General features: G+C 37.2%; 1 protein-coding gene across 1 annotated transcript in view; it reads left to right on the forward strand.

Moving 5' to 3' along the window:
* The window catches only part of CAPZA1 (capping actin protein of muscle Z-line subunit alpha 1), a 42,602-nt gene that overhangs the window by 686 nt on the left and 26,603 nt on the right, over positions 1-15,313 (forward strand). The window lies entirely within an intron of this gene.

A 15,313-nucleotide genomic window follows, 5' to 3' on the forward strand; every position in this document is an offset into this window, starting at 1 on the left:
CACGCTTTTCTCTGTAACACTCCTTTGATTGTACGTATACGGCCCCCGCGGTGACTCTGTCCCTTGCGTCTTTTAACGATAATTTTTGAAAAACAGTTTTCGACTTTTTTCTTAACAAGATTAGCCAACGAATTCTTTCTTTTTTAACTCCAGAAAGGTTTTATGTCGCACATAAACAATATTAACACATGCAAGTCTGGACAAAGCTTCCTGCTTTCTTTGGTGCTCCACTGTGATGTCTTTGATTATAGTTGAACTTGTCAGTGTGTAATTTGTATGCTTTTTTTTTTTTTCTGTATGCTTATTTCTTTAAGAGTGTCTTAAGTACAAGAGAATATTCCACCTTAGGTGGAATAATTTTTTTCCTGACAACTGCAAACTTTTCATAACAGTTTGTCAGGCTTTTCAGTAAATAGGTTAAAGATTTTAGAACTTGTGAATATTACAATGATTTCATAACATAATTCGTAGTAGGACAAGGAATTTCCCACAGTGACTCTTAAAAAATGTATATCTCTGAATGCTCTGTAAATGTATCTGGGTTTTCTTGGACTGTTTATGATCCAAGAGTCCTCTGTGTGGAATAACTTGATATATCATATACACCATGCCATTCTGAAATGCTGAAGAAAGCGCTGAACATTCACAAGCCATTGAACAACACTTCAGATTAGATTTTCTCTTACTTGGAAATTGATTCTCATAAATGTAAGATATAGCGGGGCAAGGACATTTTATACTGTATGTGAACTTACGCTAGAGAGAAAACTGTTAACATAATAAAGTTTATTCTAAAGGCAAAAAGTTATAATTCAGATGAAGTTAAATTACAGTGAAAATCATGGGATAGCAAAGCATTTGTGAGCCTAACTGATGGCCCACTTAAGCAAAATTTCACTAGGAATTTAAGATAATAAACTTTGAAGTTTACCAGTGTTGGGTTTTTGTTTTTGACAGGGTTAGAATGCCTTTTTAATTAAACTTGGAGAAAAAATACATACTTCAAAGTGTAAATTAAGATGTCTCTGGATATTTACAGTGTTGAAATTAGTGACATTAAAAAAATAGCCTTAATTTTATAGCAGCAGATGTGTGACCAGTTTTCTCTTATCGCCCAGCATACTTCTTTTGTAGTTTAATTTTAATAATGACATAGCAAACAAATCATAATTAGGTAAATCTACTGCCCAAAAACTGTTGATGAATTTTATATTCAGTAAACAGGTTTTAGATTAACTGCATTGTCTTCATTAGAGTAGATAACTAAGAATAGCTGATATAAAAAAAATCTCATATAATAAATCCATATGACTGAGATTACTGAAATTTTGTTAGAGTTTTTATTCCTAGAGATGAACTGATATGTATTTCTCTATTGTGGATCAGTAGGTGAAAATAAAGGGCTTTGACTTCAAAGATTACTTCCATTTTCCTTCAACTTTATATTTGACCTCTTTTCCTCCAGGCCTTTTAACTGAATTCAAGAACTGAAAAAGTATTTTTCTGAAAAGGCTTGTTGATATGACTACCTTAGCATTCATAAACAAAAAGTTACCTTTAAGCAAGATGCTTATTGTACAAAGCTTTCACAACCAAGGCACTATTACAAAAAAGATATTTTCAGCCTTAGTTTGTATATTGATTCTTCCTTGAGGGTACTGTAAAATTTTCATTTTTTTCTTTTATTAACTAAGATCTCAACTGCATTTGATTTTATTTTTTGTAGCACACGTGTGTCATGATGCCAAATATATTTTAAATACTGCTTTTTATCTTTGTTATATTTTCTGAGAACAGTGAACCCAGAGCTGAATTTGGTGGTGAGGGCCTCTGATTTCCTTGCAAATATTTCTGTAAAAGCTAGTAAGATCAACCATTCTCATAACTAACTGCTGAAGTTTTTGTCACTTTATAAAGAGGAAGTTGGGGTTTTTAACTTCTGCATTGTTACCTGAAATGGTCATGATGAGCTGCCTAAATAAAACAGGAAGTTGAAAGTGTAATAACTTGCAGAAATAAATACTTTTAGTTTTATCCTAGAGTTCAGTTTCTGAGAATGAGCTCTACTTATCTAGTACTTAGAGTCTTCAGTTACATGGTTCCAAATGCTTTACAAGACCAAAATGAACAGATGCCATAATTAGGACATTTAGGTATGAGGTAAACTACTTGTTTGGATTCTTTGCACTGACTGTTTCCTTTAATTCATGATTCAGCATTTTAAACACATAAATGCACACAGAATTTTAGGGTTGAAAAAAGTGCCACTGGTACATTTTTTTCTTCAACCTAACAAGTGTAATGTTTGTGTATAGCTTCAAAAGTACCATAACTGAAAATTGGATCTCTATGCTTTAAGCTTAGATAATACCATCTTTAAGACACTTTTTGAGAAATGGGTTTGTCAAAATTATATAGGAGAGATGTGGAAAATGTAAATAGGTGATGAAATTTGAAGGCTTTGTTAGAGATCATGAAGATACTTACACTTTTAAAGTAGATTTCCTTGATTATGTGTTACCTCCTGAGTGATTACTCTTTAGAGTAAAGTAAACCCTAAAGCTTAATGGCCATGGCTGTTTTGTAACAAGTCGTTCATTAGAATTAATACTAGTTTTTTTAAATCTTATGTTGGCTTTGCTGAGTAGTATTCATATAATCTGTTACAAAATCTTGGACAGGAGCACAAAGCCTAAGCAGGTACAAACTCAGGCGCCCATTTTTGGTGAAGAGTGTAGGTTTATTATATTTCTTCAAGAACATCTAGCTATTTTATTAGGGCTAGTCTTAAGGCTAAGCAAAGCATTTGTCAAATAATTGAGACCCCAGGTAAGTCTGATTCAGAAGCCATGCTTTTCTCACTATACTATTTTTAACATATCCATGAATGAAAAAAAATCAGAGTAATTCATTTAATGAATTAGATTCTTTTTTTGGGGGGGGTGGGGGGGTGTGTGTTCTGGGTCTTTGTTGCAGCACATAGCCTTCTCTAGTTGTGGCACAGAGGCTTAGTTGCCCTGCAGCATGTGGGCTCTTAGTTCCCCAACCAGGGATCCAACCTGAGTCCCCTGCATTGGAAGGCAGATCCTTAACCACTGGACTACCAGGGAAGTCCCCTATTTAAAGAACTATAAATGAGGTATTGTGGGGTAGTGGGCAAGAATAAGCCTCAGGATATTTGGTCTTTTCTTGCTGTGCTGTTAGCTACCAATATGATTTTGGAAAAATCACTTATCTCTGAGCCTTGAAAGTTTTCTTCTAAAATAGGTGGACCTCAAAAGTTTTCTTTTAATACAGGTAAGGGGAATTGGATCAAACTGACTGTTTAATGAACTTTTCAAACTCTTTAAATTAAAACAAACTCTGTTTTAAAAACTGAAATGTTAAAATGTTCCAGGAGTCTCTGTCATTATCTGCTTTGGCACATCTGCCCTGATAACAAAGCTGTGAAATCCTTGGTTACTGCAAATCTAGTGCCTAGCAGAGCACCAGGTACATAGTGTAGGCCCAAGCTATTGGCATGAAAGACACCAATCAATCACAGCTTCATTCATTTTGGTATTTCCCTGGCTCATGCTCCCTCATTCCCCTTCCCCAATTATTTCTGGTAATCTGTAGATATTTCTTGTGCTCAGGAATATGTCCACACTGTGGGTGCCTCTTTGGGCATACATAGTGTCTAAGCATCTACTGCAATTACTCTGTCATGGTGCTCTGTCACAGCACTGCTAAGAATCTTTGATCCCCCTGGGAGCATTTTCCTAGTAAACTCAATAAAGTTTTGAAGCCTTATTGCATATCAAAATTAGTATCTATACAGTTGTCCCTAGGTATCTGGGGGAGTGGTTTCAGGGACCGCGCGCTACACCCACCCCCCCCATGCCAAAACCTGCGGATGTTCAAGTCCCTTATATAAGAAGTAGTAAGGTTAGTTCTCTGTTTCTGCACTCATGGATACAGAGGGCTGACTATGTATACCTTGCAAAACTCCTAATAAAAGTTTTTCCTTCATAAGTCCTTTCCTTTAGAGCTCAGAGAAACACATAGAATTAGGTTTCATTACTCTTGTCTGTCTCAAGTGCACGAATTCCTTCATCTTTTTGGAAAAAAAAGTCCTTATGTGGAGCAATTCCTGAAAGTAAAAACCTTGGACAGAGGAAACTTGTCATGATAATTTTTTGATAAGCCAGTTTTACTACTTGGGGATTTCTGAACTAGGTGATGAGTTGAATATATACCTACAGTTATTTCCCCTTCTCCCTTTATCAGAACCTCCTGCCAGCCTCTGCATTTCTGTTCTTTCCACCATTATTCTCATTTAGTCACATGGACTCAGGACATTGTCATCATCTTTTTCACTCATAACCTCTCTTCTCATGTTCAGTTAGTATTTCAGTCCTGTAAATTCTTATCATTAGACTTTATTCTTCTATTTCCATGAGTCTTTTAAAAACTATTTTGAGTATATAGGAGCTATAATCAGATGCATAAAATTAAAATGGTAGAAAAGGACATGAGTAGAAAGTCCCCTCCCACTCACTTTCCAGCCACCAAGTTCCCCTGAGCGGCAGCCAATATTACCAGTCTCTTTGCTATTTTATTTATTTATTTCAGTTTTATTTACCAGTGGTTAAGACTCTGTGCTTTCACTACTGTGGGCCCAGGTTCAGTCCCTGGTCTGGGAACTAAGATCCTGCAAGTGTGTGGCACAGCCAAAAAAAATTACTGCCACATTTGCATAATGCTCTTTTGGGCTTCTACAAATACGCCACTAAGAATTTTCATATTTAAAATGTGTTATAAAACCAAGGTGTTAAAAAAAGCCAAGGTGTCGAGAAACATAACTTAAAAGTTTAAAGATCTTGAAAGTCCTCATGACAAGGCTGAGGGCACTGTCTTCTTCAGAACCTCAACATTATTGCCTACAGCAGCAACGCTTACATGTTTCTTTCAAAAGCAAGATTTTCACACCAGCTGCATTAGAATTTGGAGGGATAAATTCTTGGGAATCTATTTTTAATAAGCTTCCCAATAATTATTGTGCAACTCCAGAGCTACTCTCCATATCTTAATCCTTTGCCGGTTAAGTTCAGAAGCTTGATTCATCAGAATAGTAAGGACAAACGTTTATTAGCTAGGCTGATGAAACTAGTGTTTAAGAAGAGGGTAGCAACTAATTTAATAAATACAGGAGGGGCTAGATTATTTTTTAAGTAGATCAGGTACGTAAGAAATCAAATTACCATTTTTTTCAGTTTAAGCATGGAATCAAGCCAGAGAAGTTAACTATACAGTCTAACATTTTAGTGGCATTTTCTCCTATTGTAGGGATATATACCCAACACCCAGACCATGTCCAATCTTTGTGTAGGGTGCCTTCTGACTTTTAACAGCAGTGGACAGATTGTACGAGACTGGAAGGAAGCCCATGTATATCAAAATTTGGCATATCACAGTTTCTCCTCCAGTTGTAATCCCTTCTTAGTTAATGGCATTTCATTCTTTAGTTGCTCAGGCCAAAAAGTTTAGTGTCTTTGATTCCTGTTTGTGTCACAGTACACATAGGTCCATTAGCAAATCCTTTAGGCTTTGCCTTCAAAACATACCTAGAACTTGACTGTTTTTTACCATACCCTAATTTCAACCTCTCTGGAAGAAAAGTCAAAGTCACTCAGTCGTGTCTGACTCTTTGTGACCCCGTAGACTATGCAGTCCATGGAATTCTCCAGGCCAGAGTACTGGAGTGGGTAGCCTTTCCCTTCTCCAGAGGATCTTCCCAAGCCAAGGATCGAACCCAGGTCTCCCACATTGCAGACAAATTCTTTACCAGCTGAGCCACAAAGGACACACTGTGATTTCCCAAATAGTTGATTGCACTGGCCTTGTCTCTAGTCTGCTTCTGCTTTTGTCTCTCTGTAGGCAGTCTATCCTCAAGGAACCACTCAGGGTGATCTGGTTAAAAAAATATAAGGGAGAATGTGTCACTCTTCTGCTCAAAATCCTCCAGTTGCTTCCCATGTTCTTCAGAATGAAAGTTACTCTGCCTGCCTGCAGTTTTATGTCTTTAGTGCTTATTTCTCTGACCTTATCTCCTACCTATTCTCATCTGGCCAAACACATCCTGACTTAATACATCTTTGCATTTGCTCTGTTCTTTGGAGTTCTCTTCCTTCTTTATCCCTCACTTCTTCAGATATTTCATCAAAAGTTACCTTCTTAGTGAAGCCCTCTGTGATCACCGTGTCCAATTCCAATCAACCATTTCATATCCCCTTTCCCTGCTTTATAATTATTTCTTAACATTTATCACTAGCTGGCATACCATGTAGTTTAGTTGTTTAATCTTATCTGTTGTCTCTTTACCCACTAGACTGTAGCTCTGTAAGGATCATGTGCTGTTGAATCACCATTACCTAAAACAGTGCCTTCATAGTAGTCCTTCAGATATTTGGTGAATAAAGAAATGAATGTATCTTGCTTTGATAGTACCTGTCTTAATTTCACAGTTAACGAACTCTTAGAGGGCAGACTGATTTCCAAGTTTTGTGAACCCATATTGAGGACTCCTGTACTTCCAGATTAATTTTTGTTAATGGAGCTTCCCACACAGAAGGCTTTGGCAGTTCTCCATCACCTACAGAGTAAAACCGGATTCGATGTTAACTGCTACCATCTGACTCATCTTACTCTTCCTTTCTCTTTTATTATCCACAGATAAATCTGTGTCTGCCAAACTGACAAAACAATTTTTTCTCCTACCCTTTTTCCTTCTTAACCAGTTCCCTTATTTGTAATAGCCTCTTTCTTTCTCCCCCTACTATTTAAAGCACTTTGTAGAGCATAGCTTAGATCCCGCCTTCCCCTTCCTTGTAGTTGTCTTTAACCAACCCAACCCATATCCATCTCCTTCTCAAATTCTGTGTTGTATGTTGTCTGTAGTACTGACTTGGCAGTTTTGCTGCTTTGAATTATAGTTATTTTTAAATGATTGACATCTTTGTTGAGGGCTATTGTTTGTATAAGTTGTTTTGCTAACACTGGTAAAATTTACAAAAATTGAAAAGCTAGGATGCTGACTGTGTGCATGTCTTACATTATTTGTGTCCACCATGAATATGTGCACTTCATATTAGCTAAGGTAGTGGCTTTCAACCTTGACAGGACCTGAGAATCACCCTAGAATCTTTAAAAAAATTCCGGTGCCCAAGCTGTCCTCCAAATCTATTACATTAGAAGGTCTGTGAGTGGAACCCAGGCGTTAGTCATTTGAACCTACCAGGCTCCACGTTCCATGGGATTTTCCAGGCAAGAATACTGGAGTGGGCTGCCATTTCCTTCTCCAGGGGATCTTCCCAACCCAGGGATCGAACCCGGGTCTCCCGCATTGCAGACAGACGCTTTACCGTCTGAACCACTAGGGAAGCCATAAAACTTGCCCAGGTGATTCTAATTGTATAGCTATTGTTCACAACCAAGGATGAAGGCAAAAGGGAATTTGTTAGCTTACTTCTTCGGCCATTCTCCTTTTTGTCCGAGTGAATGAACAAATTGGTAAACATAAAGACTTGATGATATCTAGATGTTTGCTTGGAGAAGGCAATGGCAACCCACTCCAGTACTCTTACCTGGAAAATCCCATGGACGGAGGAGCCTGGTAGGCTGCCGTCCATGGGGTCGCGAAGAGTCAGACATGACTGAGCGACTTCACTTTCACTTTTCACTTTCATGCATTGGAGAAGGAAATGACAACCCACTCCAGCATTCTTGCCTGGAGAATCCCAGGGATGGGGGAGCCTGGTGGGCTGCCGTCTATGGGGTCGCACAGAGTCAGACATGACTGAAGCGACTTAGCAGCAGCAGCAGCAGGTGTTTGCTTAGGAAAAGAAAGTTAAGTATCTGCTATGTCTGTCTCATGTTACTTCACTGGATTCTTAAAATGCGTGCGTGCTCAGTCACTTAGGTCGTGTCCGACCAACTTTGTGCGACCCCATGGACCACGACCCGCCAGGCTCCTCTGTCCGTGGGATTCTCCAGGCAAAGTAGTGCTAGATATATGAGCAGATATTATACTCATAGATGAAGAAACTAAGACCCAAGTAATTAAGTGTTAAAGCCGGCATGTGAAACCATGTCTGACTCCCAGTGATTTAAAAAAAAAAAAAAAAAGTTGGTTTAAAAAAAGACACCTTTAAGATAGAAATACACTAAAATACCAGGTGCACCATCTCTTAAAGGGGAAATGTTTCTTGTTTCTGACTGCATCAGTTTCCAAGCCAGTGTGGTGTCTCACTGCCGAACTCTACCTTTTTGGACTTGGTATTTGCATCATTGCTTTCTGACGTGTGAAACTCAAGGCATTCAGTGTGGATTTCCCATCATTTCTTAATTTGGTCCTGATTATTTACAAAACAATACTTGTTGTATCTGGCCATTGTACTTGGAAATTTTTACCTGTCTGCCCAGTCACCTCGGGTTGGGGGTTTTAACAAATTTAAGCTCCTCAGCAACATGTTGCTTATGTGATCTTTGCACCCACTTTAATCTTTCTTCCTGACTCATTAGAACATTGTATCTCAGACTTCTATATTTCCTCAGTTATTGATCTAGACATTCAGGCAGATTCTCTAATTAAGCCAAGTAGAGTTCTTTCCCTCCTTTCAGACATGTATCAGTGTTGTTTTGGAGTTTAGATGAGACAGTTTTTTTTAATCTTGACTAAGATTGGGCCAATTCTTTTTTTTTTTTTTTTTTTAATGGTGACTTAAGGCTTTATCACTTACAGTGAACTTCTAAATGACCAATTAAGGTATATACTTGGAAATCTTTTTATTGACATCTTGGGTGTTGTTTATTAGGAAAGTCCAGAATGAGGACTAAGGAATAAGGATATCCTTCTAATTTGGTGCATAGAGAAGTTGTAAATTAAAAGGGAATGGATGGGAAAGATAACGAGAAAATAAAATAGCTATTTTTTGGTTTTTAAATGTAAATTTTATGATGAAGTATGTTTTACTTACTATTATACAGTGTAAAATACAGTGCTGACTTCTGTTAAGGAAAACCAATCTGATACTTGCTAGAATGATAAGAGGCCTTAATTTTATACTTTTGTATTAGGGAGAGAGAGATTGAGATCAGCTCCAAATAAGCAAAGACCGATGGAGATTTATAGCCAACAAGCAATTGCGTGGCTGGGGCGGGGCAGGGGGGCATAAATGGAAAAGTGCTAAGAGGAGACATCAGAGTAGAAGGATTCTTGCTCACTGGCAGATCGAGGACTTATACCTCAGAGATTGGGGGTGTAGAACTTGATCATATATCCAGAGTTGGAGAATTCTCTTTAAACTGACATCAGGGTTCTTGCTAAGACTGGGCTAGGCAGGCTATAGACAAGAGGGGCCCGAGATAAAGGCCTAGTTGAGAAGAGGGCTCAGAGGAGCCTGACTAAAGTTTGGACAAGGAGGAGCTCTTATGCATGTTACATTATTACTTTAGTAAATCTTCAAGCAATTTTCCTTAGTGTTGGTAGAATTTTTTTAAAATGAAATTTCTTTAAACGTCTCTGCCTTCCCTACCTATTTGTCTACATATACCCAAACTTATAATTGGTTACTACTAGAACAGTTTCTAAGAAATACTTGAAATGACTTTTTAAAGACTAAGCATGGAACAAATTATTTGAAAGTGTCACGATCTATTTTTTATAATGTTGATTATAATTTAGACATATCTATCCTTTTAAACCTTAGCCTTTATGGATAATGATAAATCAAAATCAACTATATATGTCTAAAATTTTCTCTCTTTTTTGTTGGGGGGTATGCCGCACAGCTTGTGAGATCTTAGTTGCCCAACCAGGGATCGATCCCAGGCCCCTGATAGTGAGAGCACAGAGTCCTAACCACTTGACTGCCAGGGAATTCCCCTAATCACATTCTGAATCTTTGTAGTATCCAGATCTAAACTGGAAAGGTAACATTTAGCTTATTTGGAATTTAGTGAAATCTTTATTCCACTTCCTGGAGATCACTGAAAATGGTTTTTTTTTTCCCCTCAACTTATACCCCTAATTAAATTCTCACTAGCCTCCGGGGACTCTTAGCTAGCAGGGATTTTGTTTGATAAAGGCAGGGAAATTGGAATTCTGGAGCTAGTTTGATACTGAAATACTTGGCATGTCAGCAGTTTGGAACTTGCATCTATTAAATAATTGACCCAGTGAATTTATTGTTGATATTCTGAAAACCTTAGAACCAGACCCAGAAAATGAACTACACTGAGGCAAGGTGTATTAAAGAAAAAAACAAAAACATAACATCCTGGGGGAGAGGAATGAATAGGCAAAGCACAGAGGGTTTTTTTGTTTGTTTGTTTTGTTTTGTTTTAAAGCACAGAGGTTTTTAAGGAAATACTCTGTATGATGCTATAATGGTGGATATGTTTTCCACACCCATAGAGTGTGCACCCCAAAGAGTGAACCCTAATGTAGGCTTTGGGCTTTGGTTGATAATGATGTGTCAGTGTAGATTCATCAGTTCTGGCAAATGTGCCACTCTGGTGGGGATCTTAATAATGGGGAAGACGGTGCACATGGGGGCACAGTGTTGGGCTTCCTGGGGGCTCAGGTGATAAAGAGTCTGCCTGCAATGCAGGAGACCTGGTTCCATCCCTGGGTTGGGAAGATCTCCTGGAGAAGGGAATAACAACCAACTCCAGTATTCTCGCCTGGAGAATTCCATGGACAGAGGAGCCTCGTGGGCTACAGTCCATGGGGTTGCAAGAGTCGGACAGAGTATGCTGGCAGGGGAAGGGGGACAGGGTATATGGGAAATCCCAGTATGTTCCTCTCAGTGTTGCTGTGAACCTGAAACTGTCCTTAGGAAAAACAGTCTTACAATCCAAAATAATAACAACAATAGCAATGACATCCTAAATATCTTCTAATAGGAAAAACTCTCTTAAGAAATAACACTGACTTCTGTACAGATAGAACTTTCTTACTAGGATAAAATAGAATAGTATCTCTTTCTGGAGGAGGAATGCAGCTACTTATCCTTCAATAGTTCTGGAACGTTGTAGAATAAAAATAAGTAAACATTTACGAAAGCGCAATTTACTACTCTTTTTTTGAAGTATAGTCTAATTGAGAACATGAGGAAACTTTGAAAGATGATCAAAGTAAACTTTGAAAGATCAGTTTAAACGGAAGCAGAATAGTCACTTTGAAAAACTTTTGGTCAAGAAAAAGTTGTTTCTGTTTATCAGTACTGATGAAGATTGTAGTGATGGGGAACATTAGATGAGTAAGACCCAAAGAACTTCTGAAAGAGAGGAATGATTTTCTCAGTAATTTGAAGGGTTTGTTCAGTTTAATAACTTAAAGCATAGTTGTCTTGCTAGCAGTCTTGTCTAGCTGATGTTTACTGAGCATCCATGTTGTATTTTAAATGTTTTGCCTCAGTCTTGACAAAGGTGCTGTGATAAATGTTCAAAAGTATGGTAGAAGGAACAGGATTCTTGAGGCTTTAGTAATGGAGAAAATATCTTTGAAAGAAACAGATGGCCCAGCTTTATTTTTATTTTTATTTTTTTCAGGAAAGGCAGAAGACCACCCAAGAGTGGAGATTTTTTTTCATTTACAATTTTTATTTTATTTTATTTTTTAATTGGTTATATTGTCTATATTTAGTTTTACAATTCATATTTTTTTTTGGAGGTTAATTACTTTACAATATTGTATTGGTTGGCCCAGCTTTAAAAAGTAGGACTGATTTAGACAGAGATGGAAAGAGAGGCACAAGGACAGTGTGAGTAAAGGCCCAGAAACAAAGTCATTAATACACTTAATAGACTAATGAAGGAGACAGAGGTTACTCGCTGGCAGTGATTTCATTCCTGAAGTATACAAAATTTGGGCAGTATAAACTGACCTGGGTCTTGTGGATAACTGGAATATGGATATTATCTAGTGAAAAATTTCTTCATTGCCTGTCTGGAATTACTTTCCCAACATTGACAGTTGTTAAATATTCAACTTGATATTCTTTTGTTAAGGAAATTATTTTAAAAGGTGGTTATGAATAGATGGGGTGGTTATGAATAGTATGGGGTCTGTTATTAAAAGATTGTTTAGGGGGATTCCTCAGCAGTCCAATGGTTAGGAGTCTGCTTTTACTGCTGAGGGTTTGGGTGCAATCCCTGGTCAGGGAACTAAGGTCCCACAAACTGTATGGCACAGCCAAGGAAAAAAAAGATTATTTAGTAAGCTAAAATTTTGAGTTTTATAAAAATTTCATAAATTTATTTTTCTAATAATTTTCTAAAGTTTCTTACTAAAATTAAAACTAGCAGCTTCTGGGAAACAATAGGATATATTACCTTCTTGGTTTGATTGTTAAACTTCAGTACAAACATTAGCAATAAAAAAATTAAATTTTGAATCATGAAAGGATTTAATATTTTGCTTTATTTTCCTTTTTGGAAAAGTAAGATGTAAGGAAAATGAGAAGAAACTGAAATATAAGAAAACTTATCTTTGATTGATACTTACAGACTTTAAATTCCCCCTGTTTAGGTTAGAGATACAATGCATTCCATGGAATTAACATTATTAGAATCTTTAAATATATGAAGGGATGGAATTGTATATGAGACTTGAGCTTCTCCCCCTTTAAAATACACGCTTTACTGCAGATACTATCATATGAATGTTATGTACAGTGAAACTTACTTTATGAAACAAGGACTTAAATTTGTATTTACTTATTTTTGTCTGTGCTGGGTCTTGGTTGCTGCGTGGGCTTTTCTCTAGTTGTGAGTGGGGGCTCCTCCCTAGTTGTGCACAGGCTTCTCGTTGCCGCGGCTTCTCTCGTCGCAGAGCACAGGCTGTGGACGAGTGGGCTCCCATAGATGCAGCGCGTGTGCTCCTGGGCTCTAGAACACAGGCTCAATAGTTACGGGGGGCTTAGCTGCCCCACGGCATGTGGGATCTTCCTGGACCAGGGGTCAAACCCATGTTCCCTGCATTGGCAGGCACATTCTTAACCACTGGACCACCAGGGAGGTCCCATCCCTCATCTGTATTGCAGCAAAAATATTTTTGCAATTACCAGCTGCTCTGCCATTTCTTTTTCTCCTTCTGCTTGTTCCCATGATTTTATCTCTCTTAAATTTCATCTTGTTAGTTTTGACTCAGTTTTGAGACTGGATGATAAAATTTGGACTTTTAAAGTTGTTTATCATTCTGTTTATCCCTCCTAACTTTGTGACAACTGCAGCTTTGACGCACAAAGTTTTGTCTCAATTCTTGGTTTAAAGAAATTCTAAAAGGATTAGGCAAACCCATGAGATCTCACTATATATAAGTTCTCAATTTTAATAACCTGTTAGTATTGAATAATATAGTCAGTTGTCTAGTGCATTGCTGCCCCTTTTTTAAGTATGTGACCTTGGGCAAGGAAGTTCTGAACCTGTTCCTTCATTTACAATGGAGATAATAGTCTCTTCACTGCCTATTTTAAGATCAAAAGGGAGGTTATGAAAGCGTTTTGTTAACAATAAATAGTATTCATTAATTTACATTCTTTGTATGTGCCAGATCTTAGTCCTAGGTATACAGTAATTAACAAACAACAAATTCTTATGCTTTATGCCAAGAGGTGGCAAATCTCGCCCATTGCCTGCTTTTTTAAGGCCTAGGGGAAAAAAACCAAAAGAATATTTCATGATGTGAAAATTACATGAAATACAAATTGCAGTATCTAAAATAATGTTAGTTAACCCAGTAGGGGTGAACCTTTCACACTATAGATGTGTTTGTGTGTGTGTGTGTATATATACATATATATATATCAGAAACATTCACATCGTACCCTTTAATTATTTTATAGCTTTGTCAGTTGAACCTCAGTTAAAAAGTCTTATTGGAACATGGGCTCACTTAGTTTACAGTTGGGACAGAGATCATGTGGTCCACACAGCTCTGAAACATTTATTGTCTGGCCCTTTAGCACTTTGCAGACCTCTGCTCTACGTTCTTGGAATTCTTTTAGAGGTCTTGAGCAATAACCATATGTTCAGTGGCAAATTCTTTGAAGAAATTTAAAGCAAGTAAAGGGACAAGAATTATGAAGGGTATGGAGGGTACATTAGGTAACTTATAGAAGTCAGGAAGTCAGAGAAGGGTACTTTAGTGGGTGATATTTGAATGAAGAGGGAAGTGAACTCTGATAGAAAAGCATTTCTGGCAAAAGAAATGAAAATTGCAATAGCCCTAAGGTGGGAGTGTAGCTGTAGGTCTAGGAACTAAACAGTAGAAGAATGAGAGGAAAAGAGACCCATGGAGCACACTTTAGAGTTCACAGTGATTATATGAATGTGTCATGACTACTTACGTTACACCTGTTCCTTCAAGGTGTTTTTATAGTATTGTTACATTGACAGAACAGCTCAATACTTCAAAGCCGTCTTCAGAGACTGTCAGATGTTTATCTAATACTGAGTATGGTCATCTCATGTAGGGGGATTGGTTCAAGGACCCCCATAGATCACAAAATACAAGAATGCTCAAGTTCTCTATGTGAAATGGTGTAGGATTTGTATATAACTTACATCCTGTCATATATTTTAAATCATCTCTAGATTACTTGTAATGTCTAATATAAATACTATGTAAATAGTTAATAGTGTGTAGCAGATTCAAGGTTTGACTTTTGGAACTTTCTGGAATTTTTTTCCCCAAAATATTTTCAATCCTTGTATGCTGAACCCACAAATACAGAGAGTTGACTGTACTCTGTCTTTTTTGCTAACTTCCGGAAATAAAAAGGGAGTCGTTTACAATGACAGTGATAGGACCCCATGTTGGCATCTAACGATAACTACATTTCTTTTAACTGCTCACTTAAAACTTCACCTTACCATAGTATATATATCTTAGTATATATATACCATAGTATATATATCAAGTCTCCCCAATTTAGTTTAAAAATTAGGAGATGTTTTGTTTTCTTTAATTGGACATTTCTCCTGTTCTTGATATTCTCAGATAATTTTTTAAAATTATTTATTGTATAGGAAATGTTGGCATGCCCCTTTTTTGCTTTTTAAAAAATTACTTTTCATACAAATAATTTCTAGTGTACAATTTTTTGAACATAGAAATGAGCTTAAAATTGAAAGAAAAAAAGCTTTTGTAAAACTACTGTCAGAGGTGGTCCCAGTTACAAGTTAGTAGCCATACATTTATGTAAATATATATACTTCAAAAAAAAGATAGGAATACAACATTTTGCAATCCTTTTCACTCAACAGC

The sequence above is a fragment of the Ovis aries genome, chromosome 1, assembly GCF_016772045.2.
Source record: "Ovis aries strain OAR_USU_Benz2616 breed Rambouillet chromosome 1, ARS-UI_Ramb_v3.0, whole genome shotgun sequence".
NCBI lineage: Eukaryota > Metazoa > Chordata > Mammalia > Artiodactyla > Bovidae > Ovis > Ovis aries.